The sequence below is a fragment of the Ammospiza nelsoni genome, chromosome 1 (genome assembly GCF_027579445.1).
Source record: "Ammospiza nelsoni isolate bAmmNel1 chromosome 1, bAmmNel1.pri, whole genome shotgun sequence".
Classification (NCBI taxonomy): domain Eukaryota; kingdom Metazoa; phylum Chordata; class Aves; order Passeriformes; family Passerellidae; genus Ammospiza; species Ammospiza nelsoni.
The window spans coordinates 84,335,880-84,359,160 of NC_080633.1; the positions used below are offsets into that span (position 1 = coordinate 84,335,880).

At 40.3% G+C, this 23,281-nt stretch overlaps 1 protein-coding gene across 4 annotated transcripts in view; it reads left to right on the top strand.

The window, feature by feature from the left end:
• Positions 1–21,167: 21,167 nt before the first annotated feature.
• IKZF1 (IKAROS family zinc finger 1) overlaps positions 21,168–23,281 on the top strand; it is a 68,077-nt gene continuing 65,963 nt past the window's right edge. For all 4 annotated transcript variants that reach the window (XM_059477972.1, XM_059477981.1, XM_059477990.1 and 1 more), the window contains exon 1: positions 21,168–21,355. The gene's annotated coding sequence lies outside the window, so the exon portion shown is untranslated. The remainder of the gene's footprint in view (positions 21,356–23,281) is intronic.

The window sequence follows — 23,281 nt, forward strand, 5'->3', positions numbered from 1 at the left end:
TTGTATATCAAATAAAAATAGATGGCATAGCATTTTAGGACTTCACATTTTACCTTTTTATTTCCTTTTCCCCATCCTGTTCCTCCTAGCCCAGATGGTTCAGAACTGAGAACTGCAGGATTAAACCTTCAACAAATTATTTTTTTCCAGAATTTTTACTTTGTTTGCACCTATGTCCTTATAAGTCTGTGTTTTTAAATGAAAATTCTACAGTGACTTCCTAACAATCCTCTCTTACTCTGAGTGTTCACTCAACTTTTTCCAGAAGTATGGATCACTCATTGGTCTCATGGTTCTCTGCTGAAATGAAAGCCTCATGCGTGACTTTTTAAAAAACAGTAGCTTTGATGAGTGAGATAATAAATGTTCAGCTTTTATCTCTTTATCCTCTGGCTGATGCCATGCAAAGATGTGAATATCAAGGAAGAGAGCCAGCTGGGCTTCTGCCCCATACCATAATCGTTCCCTTTGCTATTTATCACACCAAGCACCACAGTACCCTCTTCCTCTGTGAGGAACCTCCTGATGTGCTGCCAGCTGAACTCTGCTGCTGGCAAGGGGCTTTTGGGGACCACTGTACCATTCATACTGAAAAAATAGCCTCCCACTGCAACTCCTCTCGTTTCCATGACACTGTCTTGGGGAAGGACAGTGTCAATTCCTCTTTAGGAATATGGTATCAATATTCAGTGTCCATGGAACTTGCCTGTGTTATATCAGAAAGCATAATTAAATTGTTGGAGAAGGAATGGGAAACATAAAGAATAACTGATAGCACATTTCTGTGGGCCATCTATTTTCTTTGGAGGGAGAAGAAAAATATCTATTTTTGAGGGAGAATTTCTTTTCATGCCTTACCTGTTTTCCACTAGTGTACACAGATAAGACAGATGGCTCACTGTCCATTTTAAAAATTGCTGGGGAAAAAATTCCTTTTGTGAATGAAGCTAGTCTTCCCAACAACTGAAGAAGTCCAAGCCTAGTTAGGATTTTCCTGCTGTACCCAGGTCTCCTTTGCCTGAAGGAGCTAAAAAGAATAAATGTGCGGACAACTACATGTGTAGGTTTCCCTTAACAGCAAAAATTAAAGGGAAACAGGGTCTTAAACTAGCGCAGGAAACATAATTTACCAGCTCTCTGCTCTCTACCTACGTTGAAAATCTGTTCATTTCCCAGGCACTGAACCCGTTCTCTAATTATTTTTTATTTCCCGCACCAATTTTTCCTATCTCAGCCTGTTGGAGTGCATTTCAGGGGTGCCTGCAGGTTTGACAAGTTACATCAGCCAGCAGTGAGAAGTGTGGGTGATCAGCATCTCATAAGTTTGGACCCTTCTAGCAAGACTTTATTGGCTGGAGTCAGAGAGCAGGGGCAAAGCACTTTGCCCACAGCTGGACTCAGAGTTCTCTCTGCTTTGAGCGAGGCAGAGAGGAGCTGACAGGAGGCAGAAAACTATAAATCTATGCTTTGCTTCACAACCTCAGCAGAAAAATTGCATCAGTTTATTTGTGACTTAAAAAGGAAGACTCAAGAGCAGTTAATGTGTAACCAAGCTGATCTATAATTACCCCAAGAATGAGTTTGAAAGCATTTTTAGTGATATAAAATGTAATAGCAGTATTACATAAGCACAGCAACAATCATACCGTCTCTAAATGGTTGCATACTGCCTCTTTTGACAGCTGGGGTAGAAAATGGATCACTGGATGGTCATGAAATGAATACTTTCCCTAATCAGAATGGAGAGCTTTATTACCCTTATAATTACTTGTTTAGCAGTCACTTATTAATTTTTTTTTAATCCATGAGTAATAAAATGGGCCTGTTTATTAAATAACATTTTAATTGAGAATCATTTTTAACATGGTGCCAAGATCTTAATGTTTTCTCCTGTGCAATTACTTAGATAAATGCTTGTATTTCTGATAACTCCATTGACTCCATAAGACAAAGAAAGCCTTCCCTGGTATAAAGCCCACATAACAGGCTCTCAATGCCTTAGTTCCCTCAAACGACTATTTTTTAACATATTGCTATAGAATATTGCTTATTTTACTAAACCACTTTCACAGACTCCTGATAGATACTGTGCATTTACAGCTCATTTGAATTCAAATTTAATATTTTTGCTCAGCTAAATTTATTATTGACTGCACTGGAAAGCTTGCATTTAAACATTTTTTTAAAAATTTCACATTTTCATTAAAACACACCTCAGAGGCAATGTTGACAAATTGTTTTGCAAATGTCTGCATACTATTTGGCCATGCATAAAACTTGTTTAAAACATTATGAATGTTGATATAATGTTGAGTAAACATTTTAAGTGTTGATTTCTAAATAGTAATGATCACTCTGAGGAAATGCAAAGGTTTTTCTTTTGTCTCTACAATAAAATCTGGACTTCAGGGGCAGGGAACATTGTTTGATTTTTTTCTCTTTGCTTCGGTTTTTTAAAGTAGGATCAGCATAATCAGGGTGCCTCCTTGTTTACACAGATATACTAGCACAGTTTCTCGTTTTGTCTTGAGACTGAAACCCTCACTCTGGTCAAAAAGAAAGATGTCTGTCCTTTCACTAAGACAGAATATGAGTAAATCAAAGGCCCTATGTTTGCGGAAGTAAAGCCCTCTTTGGCCATGTGGGCACTTAGTTTTGCTATAGGTATTGGCCTAATGAAGTACACATTCAGGTAAGAGCACAGGGCCTACAGATTCCCTGCCCAGTGGCAGCTGATTTTAGTGAGCCTCTGCAGATTTCTGCTCACCAACATTTTCACTCTTACTCTGTAAATAAATATTTTCTGGATTTCCCATTTTATCCCTAACATTTCTGTACAGGTTAGAGGTTAAAATTGGCCATCATACATAGCAATACAAGTTGTCTAATGAGACTCATTTTCAAACACGGGCTTACAGTAAAGTTTTCTCTGTCATTTTTAGGATGGTGGACCTTGTGTCCTAGGGGTATCTGGAACACTAGCCTTTCTAAAGTCAGTGCAATTTTGTTAGGAAATTTAATCAATGTGAGGTATCCCTGTATAAGGGAAACCATTTGTTCCCTGATTTCAACAAAAACCTTTTCTTTGGAATTATTCTACTATATGGTAGTTACCATTTCTCAGTAAACACTGGATACATAAATTCAGTTTAAACCTAGTTTTGAAGGACAATTGAAGCAAACTAAGGGTTCAAGATGACTTAAATGAGAAACAGAATCTGTTCTGAAATTAACATTTCCATTCACTCACAGGAAAAAAGGGAAAAAATATGAGAAAACCAAATTAATTTGACTGAGGACTGGTCTACAGACCCAACTGATGGCTTGTCTGTATGTCAGATACATTAACTAATTTGCAAAAATTGGGTTGTTTTCCTTGTTTTTTGTTCTCCAGATCCTTATTTGCATAGCTTGTTTCTTTGGGTGTTTTTGGGTTGGGTTCTAGTCAGTCTTGGGTGATCAGTCTCATCATCCCTTATAACTTTGCTCAAATCTTCTCTGCTTATAGTTATATACTGTACCATGTAGTAGAAGCACTGTACACAATAAAATTACCTTTGTTTCTTACAAGAAGATCATCCTTCACCTGGCGTTGCTTCCAAGTGAAGCCTTGTCTATATTGATATTTCTGTGTATTTTCTCCCAGTTTATCTCATAACAAAGCAAGGTGGAATTGAATACATATTTTTCATGTTGTTAGAAATGAGATTTGAGATCAGTATCTGGATCCTGGGGCTTCTTTGGCCTTTTTGGATATTCTCTCCAAGACAAAGATGTTCCAGTGTTGAGTTAAAAATGATGATTTGAGAAATTCCCTAGACTGCTGCCATTTAGGGCAAATATTATTGTCTCTGTGATATGCTGCCTAATTTCCAGGAGCATTAAAAGCAGTACTGTATTGTCTCTGATATTGTCAGAGCCCTTTGGAAGCTTTCTAAATTGACAAAGAGGTTAATGAGCCTTAGTTTTAGGGGGTAACTGCAGTGTCACTTGAGCGCAGAAGCCACAGACAGTTCTGGACAGTGTTGCTAAACTTCTGAAAACCAAATCCACCGAGGTCATTGCCTGACGAGGGAAACAGCTCTGCTCATGGCTGTCTTATGGTCCTTTTCTTCATCCATTTCAGCTGGGAAACACAACGTGATATTTGATAGTCACTGCCCTGAAATCAACTTTGATAGTTTGGTTTTACCTACAATGTCTGCTTTTCTTTCCTGATAAAATGCAGCAAAAGCTCCTCCTCTCACCCTGCTTCCTACTCTCCCCACACAGATTTTTATCTGACTGTCCCTGTTACAGCTCTAGGAGACCAAGTTTTAAGTTTCCCCTCTGCCTATGGAGGAGAACCTGTATTTGTAGTAAGAGAGCATGGTCATTTGATTGAGCTGCTGCTGCATTGGTCATTTGGAGTAATGCTGTCTCTGTCTTGCCTATTAAATCCTAACAGCTTTCATCAAGTGGGGAAGAGGCTTGAAACCAGGTCCTGTAGCCAAGGGCTTTTCCTGACTCCATAGAGTGCACAGGAGATGTAGGGATTCAACCAGCAGGGTGCACAAGTAAATCTGGGTTTGCTCAGGCAGAGGAGGGATATCTCAGTGGACGCACAGTGTGCACATGGTCTTTAACTGCTGGCTAGGGGAAAAGAAAAAAAGGGTGCTGACTTACTGGGGAAACATAAACTGAGGGGCTGCCAGATTGAGGCGGGAGAGGAGTCTTGATTTGAGTCTGGATTGTTCTGCTAAGTTATTTATTAATATAACAGCAACATAAACACCAGTTTAAGACATTTTGTGCATCAGCTTCCTTGACAGTTGGGTCTGAGGCTTGGACCCTGTGTGAGCTTCTTCTTCCTCTCTGAAAAAGCATCCTGATGTGAAGATTGCCTTATCATGACAACCTCAACTCAACTGTTTGGAGACATTCTTTAGATGAGATAAGTTTCCTTTTTGCATGAAAAAAAAAAAGAAAGAAAAATGAGGAACATTGGTGCACTAAGGATTAATAGAAATTTTTCTTCTTAAACAGTTTTAAAGTCTAAGAGACTGCAACTATGTCTAGCTGCTCTGGTTTCAAGGAGAGAGGCAAACAATGCTTGTCAAACTTGACTCTGAAAAGACACTAGCTTTTTCTGTGGTGGTATCCCTCAGTTTCCATTGCACTGACTTGTCCTATTTTAAATTTGTAATGAAAGAAAAAATTCTAAAGCTGGTAATCATGTGCCTTCCTTGTATAAAAACACATCTTGTTTTTATCATCAGTAACCTGCACTACACAAGAGCTCTGACACATACATTTCAGGATAGATTAGGAATTGCCTGCTCCATTTGCATAACATTAAAATCACTGTCTAGATACACAAAATAAAATGAATACCTTCCTGATTCTCTAGTATGGGCTTGCATGAAAACGATTTTACCCTTTTTTTCATGAAAGCAACAGCCCTTTTCTTTATTTAGTAGATTGGAACAGTAGGATTTGATAGCTGAGTGAGGGGATACCTATGTAATTCATTTTTCTTGAACAGCATGCTTACTGCATTTAAAAAAATATGGGGTATGGGCAGGGGGGAAGTGTTGCAAAAAAGCATATGGAGAATGTGACAGGCTGGCCATATCTGAGTCCCCATCATTCCTTGCAGCTGCCAGAAGCCAACCGCTCATCTTTCCAAACCACAGGCTCATGCTGGTAATGATATGATTTCCTCTATCTTGTGTTTTGTGTTTGTGCTCCAAGAAAAGCAACCCCCTCAAAACTCTACACACTCAGTTAATCAAGATAGCATTGGCTTCTCTCATCCTACTGTAGTGATTCTTGCAGTGGTGGGACAAGGATCTGGGGGCTTCATCTTCTGTCCCAAGCAGTGTTCACTGTCATTCATGTTTTTCTTGATTGCCTTGAGCTTTGTCCTCTTTCTGACTACTAAGTAGCACACTCACAAACTGAAAAAAAAAAAGGAAGGGGACTTCATATAATTTGGTTTCATACTAGTATAAAATGTTTATTATTTCACTTTCTTGAGAAGGTAATCTGCATATTACAAGAAAAAAAATATAAAGTCAAGATTTTTTTTTCCTGTTGTTGCATTTATCATCACTGTTCTGTATTGAGGGCTTTTAAAATCCTGGCTCTGTCAATAAGTGTTGGAAAGAATTGATATCTTACAAAGAGAAGTAAGGCTACATTGGTGTTGAAAGTACTCATGTTCACTGATTTCTTATGATGGGGAATAATTTCCAGTTTATTCTTCAAACAGCCATCTTATAGTCCACATGAAGCCTTCCCCACTATATTACAAGTATAAATTTCAGTCTTTCTATGCCTATTAAAAACAGGATATTGTTTTTAACTTTAAGAAACCCTAATTCTGGTTTACTCAAGGCCAGAGAATGAAAACTTCAAAACAACAAAAGAAATGGTAGACCGGGAGGTGTTCCCAGTGAGGAGCAACATGGGTGAGAACAAAGATTCGTGTTTGGAAAAGATATTGTTTCTTTTGGTGGAGGCAGGTTGCAAAGGCCCACTGAATATCAGAGCTTACATTTTGATAGGCAGTAAAGATCTTACATTTTGATAGGTCAGAAAGGTCTCAAAAAACCCCTCAGATTCATTTGTTTTAAGCGATGGAATAAATTGTGGATGAAGGTATCTAGGAAAAGATTCTACTTGCTTAAAGGGGTAGGCAAACAAAATGAACCCTCTATCCATATTCTGAATGATCATGACTGGAGCTTGTCATGATGAAAAATAATTTATGAGAAAGAATATTGCAGTAATCAAGATACAAGGGGATGAGAACACAGAGTTAGCTGTTAACTGTTGGATGTATAGAAATAGTTCTCACGTGTTTGAAATAGTCTGAATATGAAAAACATGAGAGAGTTCTAAGTTCAGGATGGGGATTTGGGGTGACTAATGAGAGAAAAGAAGCAGGATGCTGATTTTGCATACTATTATTCAGAGGGAGGTAGAACCCAAGGGAGAGAAGTGACATCTGGTTTGGCACTGTTGAACTTGGGCTTAGAGAAGTATTCTCAAAGGCATGTTAGAGAAGGCTGAATTTTCAGTTTGAACAGAAATTTACAGAAACTAGACAGTCTGTGAGTATGGAATTGCTAGCTAAAACTTTAATTGGAAAAGTACCTTACATTGTCTTATTTTGGAGGAGAAGTGTGGGATGAAGAGGTCTAGGACAGATCCCAGAAGTCTGCCCAAGAAAAAGGTTAAAGAACAAGTGGAACTTCCAAAGATCATAATGAAACTAGGAGGAGAACCTAAAGTCAGCACTGGTTTTGAAGCCATCAAGACAAAGGGAGATAATGTTAAAGAATGCAGACAGGGCAAAAAGGAAAAGTGAAACAAATTCTGGCTGTTAAATTGGCTGTAAAGTGATCATTAGAGATTTTGACCAGAACAGCTGGGGGTAGTGAGAAGGATATCTCTATATCCTTGCCCATACTGATTATACTTCACAGGCATCTGGCTTGGCTACTGTGTAAGACAGAATATTGGGTTAGATGGTCCTCTGATCTGACCGAGTTCAGCTGTTCCCAATTTCAGTGGAGTAAAAGGTGCAGAAACTAGATTAGAAACTCTTAGGGTGGAAATGGAATACAGGAAATCTTATCAGTGCTTGCAGACAGTACACTCAATGTGTTCAGATACAAAGGGGAAATGTAGGAGGTAACTAGCCAGGCAAGGGAAGTCAAGAATGGGGGAGCCTGCTGTAGAATTGGCATGGGAACAGGGGAGATGGATTAGCACAAGTAATGAAGGGAGTAAGAATGGGTGTGAGGGAAATTGAGGGAAGATTTGGTGGACAGAGCTCCTGGGGAAACTGGAAGAATTAGAGGAAAATAATTGCAAAATTCCTGTGTGCCTGTGGGAGTGGTGAAGGGAAGTTGCAGGACATATAGGAAGAAAAGTGGTCTGTTGGGAGTGCAGAGGTCACACCAAGCCAATATGCAATTGTTACACCTTTGCAAATTATGAACAGAAGTGACAGTGAAGTAAAATTGAAGCCATCTGATATTAAATTATTAATATAAGGATGCAATAGAAGCATTTTTGTGCACACCCAGCTTGCAGTACTTTCGGTCAGACAGCTGTACGCAATGGTGACCAAGTGCTACAGTTGCCTCAGAATAAGTAAAGAAAGCACAATTCTCTCAGTATTTTGGATTTACCTTTGGGGCTGCCAAATGTGTGCCTCTTCCACTCACACTAGGGGCTGCTGGATAGGTCCCTGTTCCTACACTGCATCAGCAGCAGCCAACTCTCCCCCACTCAACCTCCACCTCCCTTGTCAGTGGGAGACTGGGTGTGTAGATTGCTTAGCCCTGAGTAGTCTCACATAGAGCCCAGAAATCCAGAGTATAAAATGGGTTGGGTGGAAGGTATTAACAATTCCCAGGAAAAAGTATTTTTGGAGACTATTCTTCCCAAATGGTCTAACTGAATTTTGTAAGTCCATGCCACTCTATACTGGCTTTCCTCTAGGCAGTCTGAAAATTCCATCCTGGCCAAAATAGCAACCTTCTGGCAAATTAGTCCTAACAAACATGCCTTAATTTGCCACAGAACAGTCAATTTAAACTACTTAAAATACACTGAGATCTTAACTCACTTGGGGGATACAAATGTCAATATGTAGTGGTATAAATGTATCTGATAAACTGGAAGATATTTTCACCTGGCACTACTGGAGATTGGAAACTGAGGTTCCTCCTCAAAAGCCAACCTCAGCAGACACGTTCTGACTTTGCTTAACTATTTCTGCAGGAGGAGAGAAATGAGAACCCTAACTACAGTTCTTTAGAGGGTGCAAGTAGCATTTTATTACATTATTACATTATGCATTTATTCATAAGATAAATGAAAAGCTGTGCATGTTCATGATTTTTTTTCTTGCTTTGCCTTAATGTAGTTAATAATCTGAAGTTACTTGTTTTTTGTAAAGCATTTCTATTCTTAAATTTTTAAATATTATAATGCTTCTAATATTTCTTCATGTTCTGAATTCTTCATGGAAGAAGAGGCACTGAGAGAGTACCCATAAAGGTGGTTAATTTGTTCAGTTTTGCATATTTAAATAGCATTCTTAACTTTTTTCCTGATTAATTTTCCCTTGAAATATTACCATTTTCAGTCTGAGATCTACAAGAAAAAATCTCTCTTACAGTAGACCAAACTAGCCATTTTATAGCTACCTAGTTTGCCTTTTTGCATTACTGAAGTGTGGAATCTAGTTATGTTTGGGATTTGAGAGTTTTGATTTTATTCTTGGGTTTTTTTTTGTTTTTTTAAACTAATGCTAACCTGTAGTGGCAACCACAAGAACAACAAAGTCAGGAAAACCTTTTTTGGCAAATGATTTCTAAAAGTATTTCTAAAATAGAAGAAAAAATATGAAACTGCAGATTCTGTGGTTCTGAAATAATGGTCAAATTCTCATCTCTTATTTCAAAGTCAGGCTCTCCATTGCAACCATCAATTGCAAGCAACAGTTAAGACACAGAGCTTGAAGATCACAAAACAGGTCCCAGGATTCCCTGGGAATTTGTAGCTATTGTTCAGACATACACACAGAGAAATACTCCAAGAAGTTAAAAATAACAAAAAAGCAGATAAATTAATGTGGAATATTGACTGCTTCAGCTGAATTCAGTAAGCACCATTGTTCTCTGACTAAAAAAGTGGGTCATATACGTGGATGTGTACTATACTGGCTCAGCAGATGTGAGTGATAGTATTTTTTGAACCTCATATGCAGCATTTTACATGTTCAGTCTGGATTTTATTTTTTAGAACCCTGAGCCCTACAACTGTTGGAGCTAAGCAAGAAAAATGTTCTCATTTGCTGTATACCAAATTTTATCCAATTATGAGACAAACTTTTCCTCTGTGTAAGAATAAGTACTTATTGATTTAAGAAGAAACAGGCATATTGATCCAAAGGAAAAATACACTGTACATGTTGATCAATATTTACCTTGCAGGACAAAACATCCTGGTATTCACTTCAAGGCATCAATATATACATATTACTGGATGTTTGTGTCATTAAGTCAGGTAACTGGGCTAGATCTCCATCTAACAGCATAAACTCTCTTAATGATTATTTTTCCAGTCAAATATTAGTCTCCAAAGGGAAGAAGGAGTTAGAGAACCAGAAAAAAGAATAATTGTTCCCCTCCCTTGAGATAAATAATACTTTTCATTAAACTCAGCTGATGCCTATCAAGAGACACTAGACTGATTATATAATATAAGCAGTGAGAAATACTCCAGATTCCTCCTAAAAGTATTTACCTGTATGGAGGTAAAATTGGAAATCTAAGCATAGATGTTTAAAGATATTTAGGTGCCTAGTTTATGATTAGTTTGGTATCAATTAGCTTGTATTAAAAGGAGCTGCTTCCTTTTAATTTCTAAGGATGGGACACATCTCAGTTCACAGAATTCCTTTAAAAATTCTTTGCTATCCAGGGCTCCTCTCTTTTTCAGCCCTGCTGCAGGCCAGGGGCTTCTTCTGTCGAATTCATTGACATAGAGCTAAGCATAAATTATACAAAGATAAACTAATTATAGTGTAATGGGGCAGTCATGGTACATGGTACATTTTTTTTCTCTGACATTTCTTTTCTGTCCCATAATAGCTCTAACAGTGGGTTAATCATTTTTATTTAAATGTTTTCTTTATGGTTAATTTCACTCTAATATCACCCATCTCCATCTTGGGTCTCCTGAGGCACCCTCTATAAAGGACACACCCAGGGAAGGGACAGGCATGGGACAAAGAGCTGCTGTGACAGTCACACCTTTAGTATGTATTCTCAATAGGATCATCATCATAATTACAATGTCTAATACATGTTTCTTCAGACTTGAATAAATAAGATGACCCTTCCTTCAAAAAGCCTTTATCATAGCCTCATCTTAGGAATAGGCTTGAAAGCTGTGGATCCTTTCAGCATGGCTTTGCCCAGGTGAGGCCCTTCTTAAACCTGCCTGTAGCTGAAATTCATGTATAAATTCTCATCACCTTGCGTCTCATCCTTGTCAGAGACAAACCTGTCCTCTCTTGTTCATGTGCATTCAAAATTCTGGGAACATCACTGCCTCAGCACATGGTTTGGGGAGTTTTTATCCACTCCAGGCTCTCCATCTTCAGTTTAATCTAATACTTACTTACTGTACTTCTGCTGGAAGAGTCTTGTGTCCCTGACCACTCTTTCCAGCCTGCTTATTCTCTTTTCAAATCAAAATTTTCTTCTTGGAGGGCTGGAAAGGATGTATCTGTATGTTCTACCCCAGATAATTCATTTTCTCCTTTAAACCTCTTTTTATCTGTGGGATAAGAGAAACTATACAAATAATACAAAACCTGATAGGAACTACAGTGAGGCTGCACTTCAGTCCCTGGCCTATTTATTTGCTTGATAGGATCTCACCTCTTCCTTGAGTTCCCTGAGCTGTGTGTAGTTGTTTGTTATCTGTTGTCTGACTAAATGTAGGTCATGAACTGTTTGCACACTGCCTCAAACGTGATGGGCTCCTAGACCCTGAATGGCATCTACATTTCATATTGGCATTCAGGTAATTAGAATAACAAATAAAATAATCAATAATCTGAAGTACAGATTTTTAGTAGCCCCGGTGTAAAATACTGCTTATCTGCCAAACAGGCATCCCTTTACCTAGATGAAGGGAAGAGAAACAATGTTCTCTACCTCTGCTGTGCATCCACTGGAGTAAGCAGCCGTACACTGGGAGTCAGCTGTGCTGCTATCTTCAAGCCACCATCAGTGTTTACATGGCATGGCATTGGTAGGGAGGGGAAGCTGCAGCCATGTCTTCTGTCAGCTGCTGCCCCTTGTCAGACAGATCCAGTTCCAGCCAGCCAGAGCCAAGGCCATCAGCAGTGCTGGTGGCAGCTCTGGGGAATTGTATGTAAGAAAGCTGTGCTGCAGCTGTGAGCAAATGTGAGAGAAGGAGCAAATACCAAGACCAGCCAAGAAGGAAGAAGAGGTGCTCCAGTTGCTGGAGCAGAGGTTCCCCAACAGCCCAGGGAGAAGATCATGGCAAAGCATGATCTTGAAGCCCACAGAGTATCTCAGTGGAGCAGATATCCACCCTGAAGATCAAGGAGGACCCCATGCCACAGCTGGTGAATGTGCCCCAAAACAAGTTGCATCTCGTGGAGAGATCATGCTGAAGCAGGCTCCTGGCAGGATATGAAATGCAGTCCAGAGGGAGGAGCACACACTGGAGCTGGTTTTCTGACAGGAATTGTGACCCCATGGGGTAAAAAATCTGGTATAATCTACTCCTGAAAGACTGCAACCCATGGGAAGGATTAATGTTGGAGCAGTACATGAAGTCCCTCCCATGAGAGGGACTCCATGGAGCAGGGGAACAGTGTGATGAAAAAAATGTGGCAAAAATGAAGTGTTATGAGCTGACCACAAACCTCATTCCTCAAACTTTTGCAGCACTCAGGGGGGAGGACACAGAAGCATCAGAATGGAAGCTGAGCCTAGCAAGAAAGCAATGGAGGGAGGTGGATTTTAGGTGTTTTTGTTGTTGTTTGGGGTTTTTTTTGGTTTTTTTTTTTGGTTTTTTTTTTTTTTTTTTGTTTAGTTTTGGGTTTTTTTCCAATTCTTCTTCTCTGTTGTTAATTGGCTATAAAATAAATTAATTTCCCCAAGCTGAGTCTCTTTCCCCATCATGGTAGTCAGTGAGTGAGCTCTGGGTCCTTACCTTGACCCATGACTTTTTTCATGGTATTTTCTCCCCCTGTTCTGCTGAGGAAGGGGAGCCAGGGTCTGTCTTGGTGATCACCTGGCAGCCAGCCAAGGTTAATCCATCACAAGCTCATAGCTGACTTGTCATCTGGCCAGCTCAATGTGAAGGCAGAGAAGGTTCAGCCTGCCCTGCAGACATGCCCTTATAATGGATTCCTTTACCACAATTTCTGAAATTCTCAAAATGTTTATGGTGTTCTCTGAATACCCTTGTGAAATAAAGAAGTGTTAACATTGCCATTTTCTCCAAGGAACTGTGGTACAAAGACACTGAATAGTTCACTTAAAACTGCACAGCGAATACTATCCAATCCTCTTGCTTGGAATGCAGCAGTGGTCTCCAGAGCTTGCTTTATCTCTGTTAGTAATAGAAGACATCTCCCTCTTGGATTCCTTAACAGAAACTCTTATCTGCTATTAAATATAAAAGGTTTTGAACAAGTGATAGAGATCACAATGGTACTCGTACCACAATGGCACTCTAACCACCTACCTGCCATCAGTAACTATAAATAAAATAATCCAGAGACATGTACACTCTCAGCTATATTGAAATACATTGGATTAGGAAGCCATGAAGATAATCTTACTTAAAATGGGTTTGTTTTTTTAGCCTCAAGATATTTCTCATAAGTGCAGCAAGTATCAGAAATTATAATTAATCTCTAACTATGCACAAGAGCAGTATCCTGAGCCAGGTGGGGCCTGTAGAAGATGGCAGATCTCACGGACACCAGAGATTTTTCTAGGGCCAAATGAGTGTACTTAAAGATGAATTAAACTTTTTCATACAAATGTTCAGTGAAAGCAAATCTGTCACAGAATGAGTACGAGATCCACTAAAAGGTAAATATTTTTGCCATTTTTGGACAGTTCAGAAACAACCATATGTGATTCACATAATCAAATAAAACAATTGAATATTGAAACAGCAGGCAATGCAATTGTTCAGAGATTTTCACTAAATATATATCAGTAGTAAGTTAACTTAACTTAAAAAATTAGGATTTGTTCCTGAAGATTTTGTGAGCAGTGATGTTGAATCAATCCTTCAAATATTAGCAGTGCTGTTAATAGTTTACTCTTTCTGAAAATTGAAAGTAACATACTTCTGAATCTTTCTAATCTGACTTCATTAGAGATCTGTGACTTGAAAAAATAGACAAGAGACCTTAAAAGATGGATTTAAAAGAAAATGAAAAAGCAAATCTCTATGATCAGTATGTCAGTTCATTAACACAACTCTTCATTGCTTTCTGTTTCTTAGTAGAGAGCACTGAAATTACAGCAGAGTTGTATCATTTCACCTTTGCCAGAAAATCCACCAGATTTTTAAAGATTTTTTATCTGTCCATATAAATTTTTAGGGGGTAATCATAAGAGTATTTGAGGAAGAAGGTGAAGTGTCCATTTGCCAACCCACTACCATTCTTCCTAATTAAGCCAAGATTAAGGCCATGCAAAAATGGACTTATATATTTTTCCTACTTCCAGTTACCTTCTCATGTATGTATAATTTTGGCAGTAGTCCCTCAAGAGAAATGTTAGTCAGCCCTTACACAACTCTATTTGTGGAGAAATGCCTGATTAACAATGCTGTTCTTGGAATAGATCCAGTGTCTGACTAGGTTCAGGAACATCTTCATCTCTGCCTGGGTAGTGCATAAGTCATAAACACTGTGATCTTCATCTTGTAAACAGACAGCTCTAGCACCTCCATGTAATATATGTTTAAAAAAAAAAGGGCAAAAAATATACAAACCAAACACTTTGATCCTCAGATGCAACGGATGGCCAAAGGAACTGTGTGATAAACCCTCTTAATTCAGCTCCTTTTGTATAGATTACTTTTACCACACTTTTCTGAGAAGAAAATTAGTTGAGAAATTTAAACTGAAGTACAGCCTTAACTGTACAAGTTTGGAAGGGATCAGTAACAGAAAAGTTAACAGGAGAGAACATTTTTCTTTTTAAATTTGTATGTATACCTAATGGTCTCTGAAAAACAGATTATTGCCTTTTTCTTATCCCAGGCTCTTTAGATCATGTCATCCACCCCCCTTGCTGAAGAAGGGTCAACCAGAGCAGGTTGCCCAGGACCAAATCCAGCTGGGTTTTGAATATCTGTACAGTTGGAGACTCCACAACCTCTCTGGTAAATGTGTTCAAATGTTTGAACACTCAGAGTAAAAAAAGTACTTCTTTGCTTTCAGGTGAAATTTCCTTCACCCCTTTTCTCTTGTCCTAGCAGTGAGAACCATTGAGGAGAACCTGGCTGGTTCTTCTCCCTTTTTTCCCATCATATATTTAGATATGAAGATCCCTTTGGGCTGTCTATTTCAGAGGCTGGACAGCCCCAGCTCTCCCAGCCTTTCCGCATAGGAGAGGTGTTCTAGTCCCTTCATTGTCTTTCTTGCCCTGGGTTGAACACTGCATGTTTTCCCTCATGTCTGATTGAAGAGTTCTGGAAACCTTGCAGATACATACTAGAAACATACTACTAGGTACATACTCTACATAAATTATTGGGGTCCTGTTCTGAGGCATTTTAAGAAAAAGAAATATCAAATAATTTTATGTTTGTAATTCTGAACAAAGCATTTCTGTTCTTAGTTCTGTTAGAAATCTAGAGTAAGTATTGCACTTCAGTAGCTGTCTCCAGATGTAAATGGATGTTGAATTTTGAATATGTTGAATATGTTCTATGTAAAGTTAGTTGCAAAAAAAGAAGCACAAACAAAACTTTTCATTTAAAATAGCTGAAGCAGCAAAATTTTGTCCATAGGCCATAGGGGGTATTCCAAAACAGAGAGACTAAATTTTGGTTTCAGTTACATTAGACTAAATCCTACATGCCATGTTTCTAGATCCACAGTCATTGCTGGGTAGTCTTCAAAGCAAAAAGTGTCACTCCTGCAAGCCTGGCTTTATCCTAGCTGAGGATGCTGTTGGTGACAGCAGTGTCTCAGTCCTCTGTAGTCAGAACTTTCCTATCGTAGAAAGAAGTTGTGTCCTGCTCTCTTCCTTTGACACCAAAGTATTACTGTATGTAACCAAGTCCCTGACAAAACTGATTAGCCTGTCATCAAGAATGCCCCGTCTTGCTCAACAGACTGGGCAATTCATGTTTGGGAATTCATGTTCATGGGGAGCCAACAGCTTGTGATAAAGTGACACCTATTATCTAGCACCTCTGTGCACTGCCTAAAGATAAACAGCAATAACTAGAGTGTGTCAATCCTATGAAATGTAGTGGTGGTGTGCCTGGTTCCTATCTCCATCATACTTGTCCTGTAAGCAGACCCAAAGGCCAATTGTTCTTCCAACAGATTCTTCAGGTTACAAAAGCCATCTGAGTGAAAATGCCAGAGATCAACCAGCAAAACAAGGAGACAACAAGTTGGATGTGAATGAGATTTCTTGAATTTGTCCTGAGTTTGCTCTTAGCTTTGGTCCAGATGCAGCTATGAGCAGAAAGTTTTAGAAAGGATGCTTTTCAGACAGTGATATGACAGAATGTGTGGGGCTGGTGATGTCTCTGGTATGTCCCTTCCCAAGTGTTTTGTGCATGTGTAAATGGATGTGTGCATATGCACACCCATAGCCAGAGCATTTGATTATCATAAATTATAAATACATGAAAACTTGAGATTGTCCTGGCTGAAGAGCAATTGTGATTCAGCTTCATGGTTACACATCAGTCAATCAACAGTCATACAATATGCACCTCTCCTTGATGCCAGAAGTGTCTGTAGTCATGTTCAGCCTATTACATTTCCTTAATATAAAATATTCTTCTACATTAAAGAAAAAAAAAGAAGAAAACAAACAAAAAAAAAATCCACAAACAAACCCCCTTCTCTTCCCATACACTATTCCTTAAAAGGAAAGAAGTTAATAAAACCACTGATGACAAACTGTTATTCACTTTCACCTACACACAGATTAAAATCTCACATAGCTGATCATGTCATCCACATTTCCTTGCATTGTTACAGCAGTTACTTATCTCATGTTGGTGTTAGTGTCTATAAGGCATAAAGAGATTCTCTGGCCTCTCAGTAAGCGGCTCACAAAGAAAGAGTGGAGAGGCTGAGGTGCAGAAAACCATTTGAGGGGGCTTTCGAATCTTACACAGGTGACTAAACAGTAGAATGGTAGAAATTAGTGGAAAAATACACAGCCTGGAGAGAGAAAGGGACTTGTAGTTGAGTTCAGGGAGGTCAGCTGGTGAAAGAAATTATGTGGGAAAAAAGTCTGAAATGCTTATACATAAATGAGATATTTGAATTATGGGAGCGATCAAGTAAAGGACAGTGGGAAGCAGCATAAATTGGGAGAAAGGTGAGTAAGTATGTTGTAACAGTGCCTGAGGAGTCAGCACAGCAAGGAAGAGAGGAAAATTACATTAACAGACTGATGGGAAAGAAAGAAGATCTTGGTGGGGATATTTTCTATTTATATGTCCACAGCACAGGTGGTATTTCCTCTGATGTGTAAGGAGAGGAAAATGTGGAATTTTGAGATGCTTTTGAGGTAAAAGCATTAGAGCTCTGCTGAGAGGTCAGAGTTCTTTTCTAAAGCTAAAAATCTGAGACTACAGTTTAATGGATCAAATGTTTTATTCTAAACAAAAGTCTATTAAATGTTAGACATGTGCAATTGGAGCAGTGATCTGTATTTCCTAAGTAATATTCAAATACCTGCCAATCAACTACTTAGTATGAGGTCCATGATATTTTTAAGCATTTCTGGCACTCCAAACTATGAAGAGCCCTCTGAGAGGAAAATGGTCCAGTGGGGGTTTTCTCAGGGTGAGGGAACTAGTTACGATAAGGACTGTGAAATGAGCTGGTCACACTTAGCATTATAGTAGAATGGTTCATGGGAGATTTCTGGCTGTAGAATACAACATCCATTACCCTTTTGTACCTCTGAAGAATCACCATGCTTCTGATAAATCTTCACCATCCTCATCTTGATCAGAAATTCTGTATTCCAAACTGAATGAGAACTTCTCACCCAACCAGTCCAGGATCCCACAAGAAAACCCTCTGAATAATTAGAACTAAAATAAAAAATTTGTGACAGAAAGCCAAGAGAAACACCTGCCTGGCACACTCCAGCTGTTGCACCTAATATGCATGCTCTGTGTTTAACACTTTTTTATTGATTCTCAATTTGCAAATCTTTTCTGTTGTAATTTTACATTTAATCATCAGCACCTGCCTGGTAATGAACTGAAGCAGCATGAGCGTGGCATGCTGTCCATTTTGAGGATTCAGGCTGGTAAGACTGCTGCAGGAAAGCAATAAATGGGAAGTGGTAATACACAGCAGTAGAAACACAGTAGCTCCTGCAATACAAATTACTATTTTATTTCAAAATAAACCTGAAAGAAACCATTCATTGTGCAGTCTTGTTAGATGCTTCCCACAATAAATCTAGCAATGGAAAAGCCTCTTTGGCAGATATCAACTGCTGTAAGATTTAGCTGGCAGTGAATTAGATGACTCTAAGGCCACTCTTTTTTTGTTTTTTCTCTACATTGCTCTCCCTTTACAGCCCACTTTGGCTCATCCTAAATTCCCAGTAATGTCCCTGGAAATACCGCAAGGGGAGGATTGTAGAATCTGACTCCTCAGGCAAGTACCTGAGTGTGCATCTGCAAGTATCCCTCAAGAGATCTGTTTGAACAAGCTCTGGGCTTGGGGCACTTCACCGGGACAGTGAAGGTCTCTTCACACTGGCCACTGCTGCTGGCCCAGCAAGGAGCTTGCTGCACCTGACAGAGCTGGGACCAGTGAGCTCAGTGCTGCAGTGCTGTGCTGCTGGTCACTCTCCAGGGTGCCGGTGGTAAAAGGATTTTTCACAACACCTACTGAGTATAGAGAGCTCCTTCGAGCTGTTAACAAACCTAAACACAGTGAATAACAGAAGATCACATCTCACAAGATTCAACCTTAACAGGCTCAGCTTACACATGTCTAGCACTCAATTTTGACCTCAAAACTTTGTCAAGTATTTAATGGGACATGGCTTATGCAGTGTAAAATCTGCCTTTAAAAATATATGCCAATCAGTTCCCCCTTGGTGTGCTGGAGCACACAGGCCCTGTGGCAGCTGGAGCACAGGAGAGCAGCAAACAGCTCCTGAGAGCCATTCCCCAGTGGAGTGTCAGTCCTTTTACTTTGAAACATCCAAACGCACATATCTGTGGAAAGTTGCTGAGTTCCCTTGAGTTAACCAGCTTCTGCTTTTGAAGGTGTCTGGTGAAGCTCTTCCTGCCTGTATTCCCGGTCCTGCTGAGGATGAGCTCTTTGTGAATTGCTGGAGAAAAGTACTAACTGCAAGGCACATGGTGGCACCTTTTTCTGGATCTTTTGTAAATCTCTTTCTTTCTTTTTACTACCTCGGAGTGCCAGGTGTTCTACTCATCAAATGCTCTTGATTCCCTGTATGCAAACCTGCTGGAAGACATGGGGTTCTTCTGGAATAAATATGAGAATTTGCCTCTGAGTTTCAACCCTACCAGATCCATAAAGTCTATTTATAAGTTACAATAAAAGGAGGGTTCTGCATCTCTTTAGAGATGCAGTGTGAAAAATCAAAAACTTGAGAAGCCCCAGGTCTCATCTCACACATACCCAAATACTATCCCAGTTTGTGAAGCACAAAGCAGTCACATCTGCAGAGCTTCTCTGAGGGAAGGAGTGCCTGAAATAAATCTCCGGGTACAGTCTTACTATTTCTGTTCTTAAAAAAAGTCCAACTTACCCTCGGAGACCTAATTTTGTTCTGTAGTACAAACTTTTAGGAAGTAGTAAACAGTTTCTGTTTCAAAAAGCTTGTATTCTAAGCTCCTGATCTTTCCAATGCCTACTTGCTTAGCTTGTTTTTTGTTTTTTAATCCATGAGATTATACACATGCATAAAACTATGCCTAAACTTTTGTCATATGAGAGCAAAGATAAAGGTAGGATGTGAGAAAGGAAGTATTTGTTATCCACATCTTAAGGATGAGGAACTGAAGCACAGCAAAATATTAGATCCTCATCCTCCACAGAGTGTAAATGTGCTTAATTCTTAAGCATGAGTAATTTCCATCAGGTTTGATGTGCCCTCCGGACTGAAGAGTTAGGTCTGGGTTTCAGCTACTGTCTGTGCCACCGATTTTAAGTAAGTTACTTAAGTTCTGCTGCGGCGGTTAAAATCAAGTGCGCCAAAAGCGCGGGACGCGTTTTGCACGGGATGGGAAAGACTAGGCTGAAGTAAAGAAGGATGATCTGACCCCTTTGCTCGGGAGGTGGATGTCCGCAGCTGACGGTCTGTGACTCTGGGCCCTATCGCTGTGCCTGGTAGCTGCCTGCCGTGCGGGGACACCCGAGTCCCGGCACCGCAGGAGTCCGGCCCCGGGAGCCTCCGTGGGGCGGCGCGGAGCCCGGCCCCTCTCCCGCGCTTCCAGCGGCGCGCAGCCGGCGGGGCGCCCCGGGAGCAGGTACCGCAGGTGAATGTCCCTGCGTGCCCAGGGCCGCCGCTCGCCCGCCGCCGTCCCGAGCCCCGGCGGGGCGGGGGCGCGCGGGTGCGGAGCGGGCGGCGGCCGCGCGGGGCGGAGGGCGGGAGGCGAGCGGGAGCGGCGGGGGAGGGACCGGGCGCGGAGCCGCCGCCCGCGGGGCAGCGCCGGCACATGGAGCGGCGCCAGCCGCCGCCACAGCTGCCGCCCGCCCCGGCCCCGGCGTAGCAGGTACCGCGGGGCGGGGGGTCCCGGGCGGGCACCGGCTCCAGCCCCCGGGGCGAGCGGGGCGCGGGCGAGGAGGGGCCGCGCGGAGCCGGGGCTGCCGCGGAGAAGTTGCCGGGCGCGTAAAGTGGGAGACTGCGGAGCCCGGTCATCCCATCCCATCAAATCCCACCCCATCTCTTTCTCCCCCTTCTCCCCGTCCCACACGCCTTTTGTTTAAATTTTTTTTTTTATTTTAAAACATTGAGCCGAACATACACCTCGGGTGTAATCCAGGCATTTTAGAGTGCTTCCTTAAAATTTCAGAGATGAGTATCCATGAGGAGCTGCCCGAGATGGGTTATTCATTGATTCAAATGCGGAATGGTCTGCGTTCTCGTGTCAGCTGCAGCACTTAGGTTCAGTCAAAGCCCGCGTTCCGAGTGCTTGCGCCTGTAGTTTGCAGAGGGGAGGCAGATACGGAGGTCGTAAAAACTATTAGGAAATTGTAAAATTATCAGCCCCAGTGCGCCTGAGGGGAACGGCCTTAGAGAAGTTGCTGACTTCCGAGTAGCGGTGGCACCAGAAGTTTTTCTCCTTGCCATACAGCCTGTCACAGCTGGAGGGTTTTTTCACCCTGCTCCGCAAAGTTACCCTCTCTGTGAAGGGACGGTTTCGCTCTGCTGTCGTTGCTAAAGAAGATGCACTTAGTTAGAAACTGTGTGTGTGAAGAAATGAGTTCCCACTCCAGCAGTCGGTTCTAAGGAAACTTTTAATTTTGTGCTTCAAGAAACCTGATTACTTCTTGGATTGCTTTTCTACCTTGGTTTAGAAGGTATGGTAACACTGCCAGATATTGTAAAAAGCATTCTGCTTCCAAAATTGTTAAAAGTTAATAATACTGTGTCAGAAAATTTTGTAGTGTATGATGGCAAATGATTTCAAAAAAGTGATGTTTTGTGGGATGCAGGAATTTTTAGACCAGGATGGCCACTGGCTTAAAGTATTGAAATTGTTGTAGAAGAATATAAAGTAATTTCTTTTTACTTTTTCTTTCTATCTTTTTCCTTTTCTTTTTTTTTTTTTTCCTTTCACTTAGTGCAAGAGGTATTTTCAAGGACTTTGTGTAGAGATTAGAACTTAGGACTTAGAGCTTCTTGACTACGTATTTTTCTTTCCGATATCTGGATGCTACCAAGGTTACATCGATATGCATTTACTGTCCAGATGTCCAAACCTTACCCAAATTAAATAAACTAGGAATATAATCCTAGGTATATTTTGTGCATACACATTAATACCCATTTTCTAGACTTAAATAGTTTAGTTTTAAAATTCGAAGCTGTGTGCATTGTAAGGTCCAAACCCTTTAAAAGACATGCTTTGTTAGTTTCAGTTGACTGCTCACATCAGTTGTAACTCACCCACTCTGCAGTACCATGGAGTATGACTCGCTGTTAAATGTTATAAATTATCATTGAAATGTTAAGAAAAAGCATATTGATGTGTTGCATTTAGAAGTAAGTACTAAAATTTCTTTCAAATACTTGGAAATACTTTATCTGAATCAGCTAAGCAGGGGCATGTTCTGAGTGGCTTGTGACACTGCTCTCTCACCTTGCTAGTGAATTGCATAGTTTAAGGTGTTTGAAGCCTTAGTGAAATAGAAAAATGAAGGATGCAATGCCTTTAGCTTCTGAATTTTTCAAACAAAATTTTTGTATTTAGGTAACTATTTAATCTTTGTTCTCTTCGTTACTGAGGGAAAATGTAAGTCCAAAAAGTGCTAATGGATTTGACTATGTTACCATGAAAATTCTCCGTTCATGTGTTAATATAACAGCTGATACAGTAGTTGATACTATGTCTCTTTTCTAAAAGGTTTTATTGCTCCCATGTTAGACTTCTTTCTAGCATTGACATGGTCTGCTTTGATTTTAACTCATGTTGGTCAAAAAACTGAATAAAAACCACAAGATATACTGCTTAGAGTGCATTATGTGCCCATCTCCTCAGTCCTTAGCAGAACTCTACCAAGTTTTAGTTACATGGCTGTATGCTTTACTTCTTTGTCAGAGCCTTTGAAACTGAAGCCTGAAGAGATGAGAAACCAAGTGCCATGTGCAAGACCAAGGACTCTTAAAACAGTTCATGTCCTTATGATAGCTGCCTGTAGCAGAACTGCAGGGGGGAAGTGTCCGAAATACTGCAGAGCTCTGCACTTTATGTAGTTCATGTTTCTGTTATCCCAGACTTGCTTCCAACCTTAAAGATTTTCTCACAAATCTTAGTATTGGTGAATAACCCAGGTGATCTCTTTTGTATTTTGCTTTGGGGTTTTTTGGGGGGGGGGGGTTTGATTTATTTTTTTCCTTTTTTGAGTAAAGTGGGTGAAACTCAGAACATTATATACTGCAAGTTTTTGAAAAAATATAAATAGAAATTATATTCCTAATTATATGGTAAATTTAAGATAAAAGCCAAGGAGAAATCAGGTTTACTCACTGAGTGAGAAGACTGACCAGACTAAAGTCAATGTAATTCCAGTGCTGGACATTCCCAGCATTCAGGACTTCAAACCTAGTGCACTGATCATTGCAAGAGTCCTCTACCTACTGGATATGGCTTCCAGGTGAAATGATAGAAACACAGAAGCATAATATGAAATTGTGCTGACTGTCCTGATTGAGTCAGAAAGGAGTGATGGATCTAGTATTTGAAGAGTAATCACTAATGTCTCTGGGCCAATGTAATGATGGGA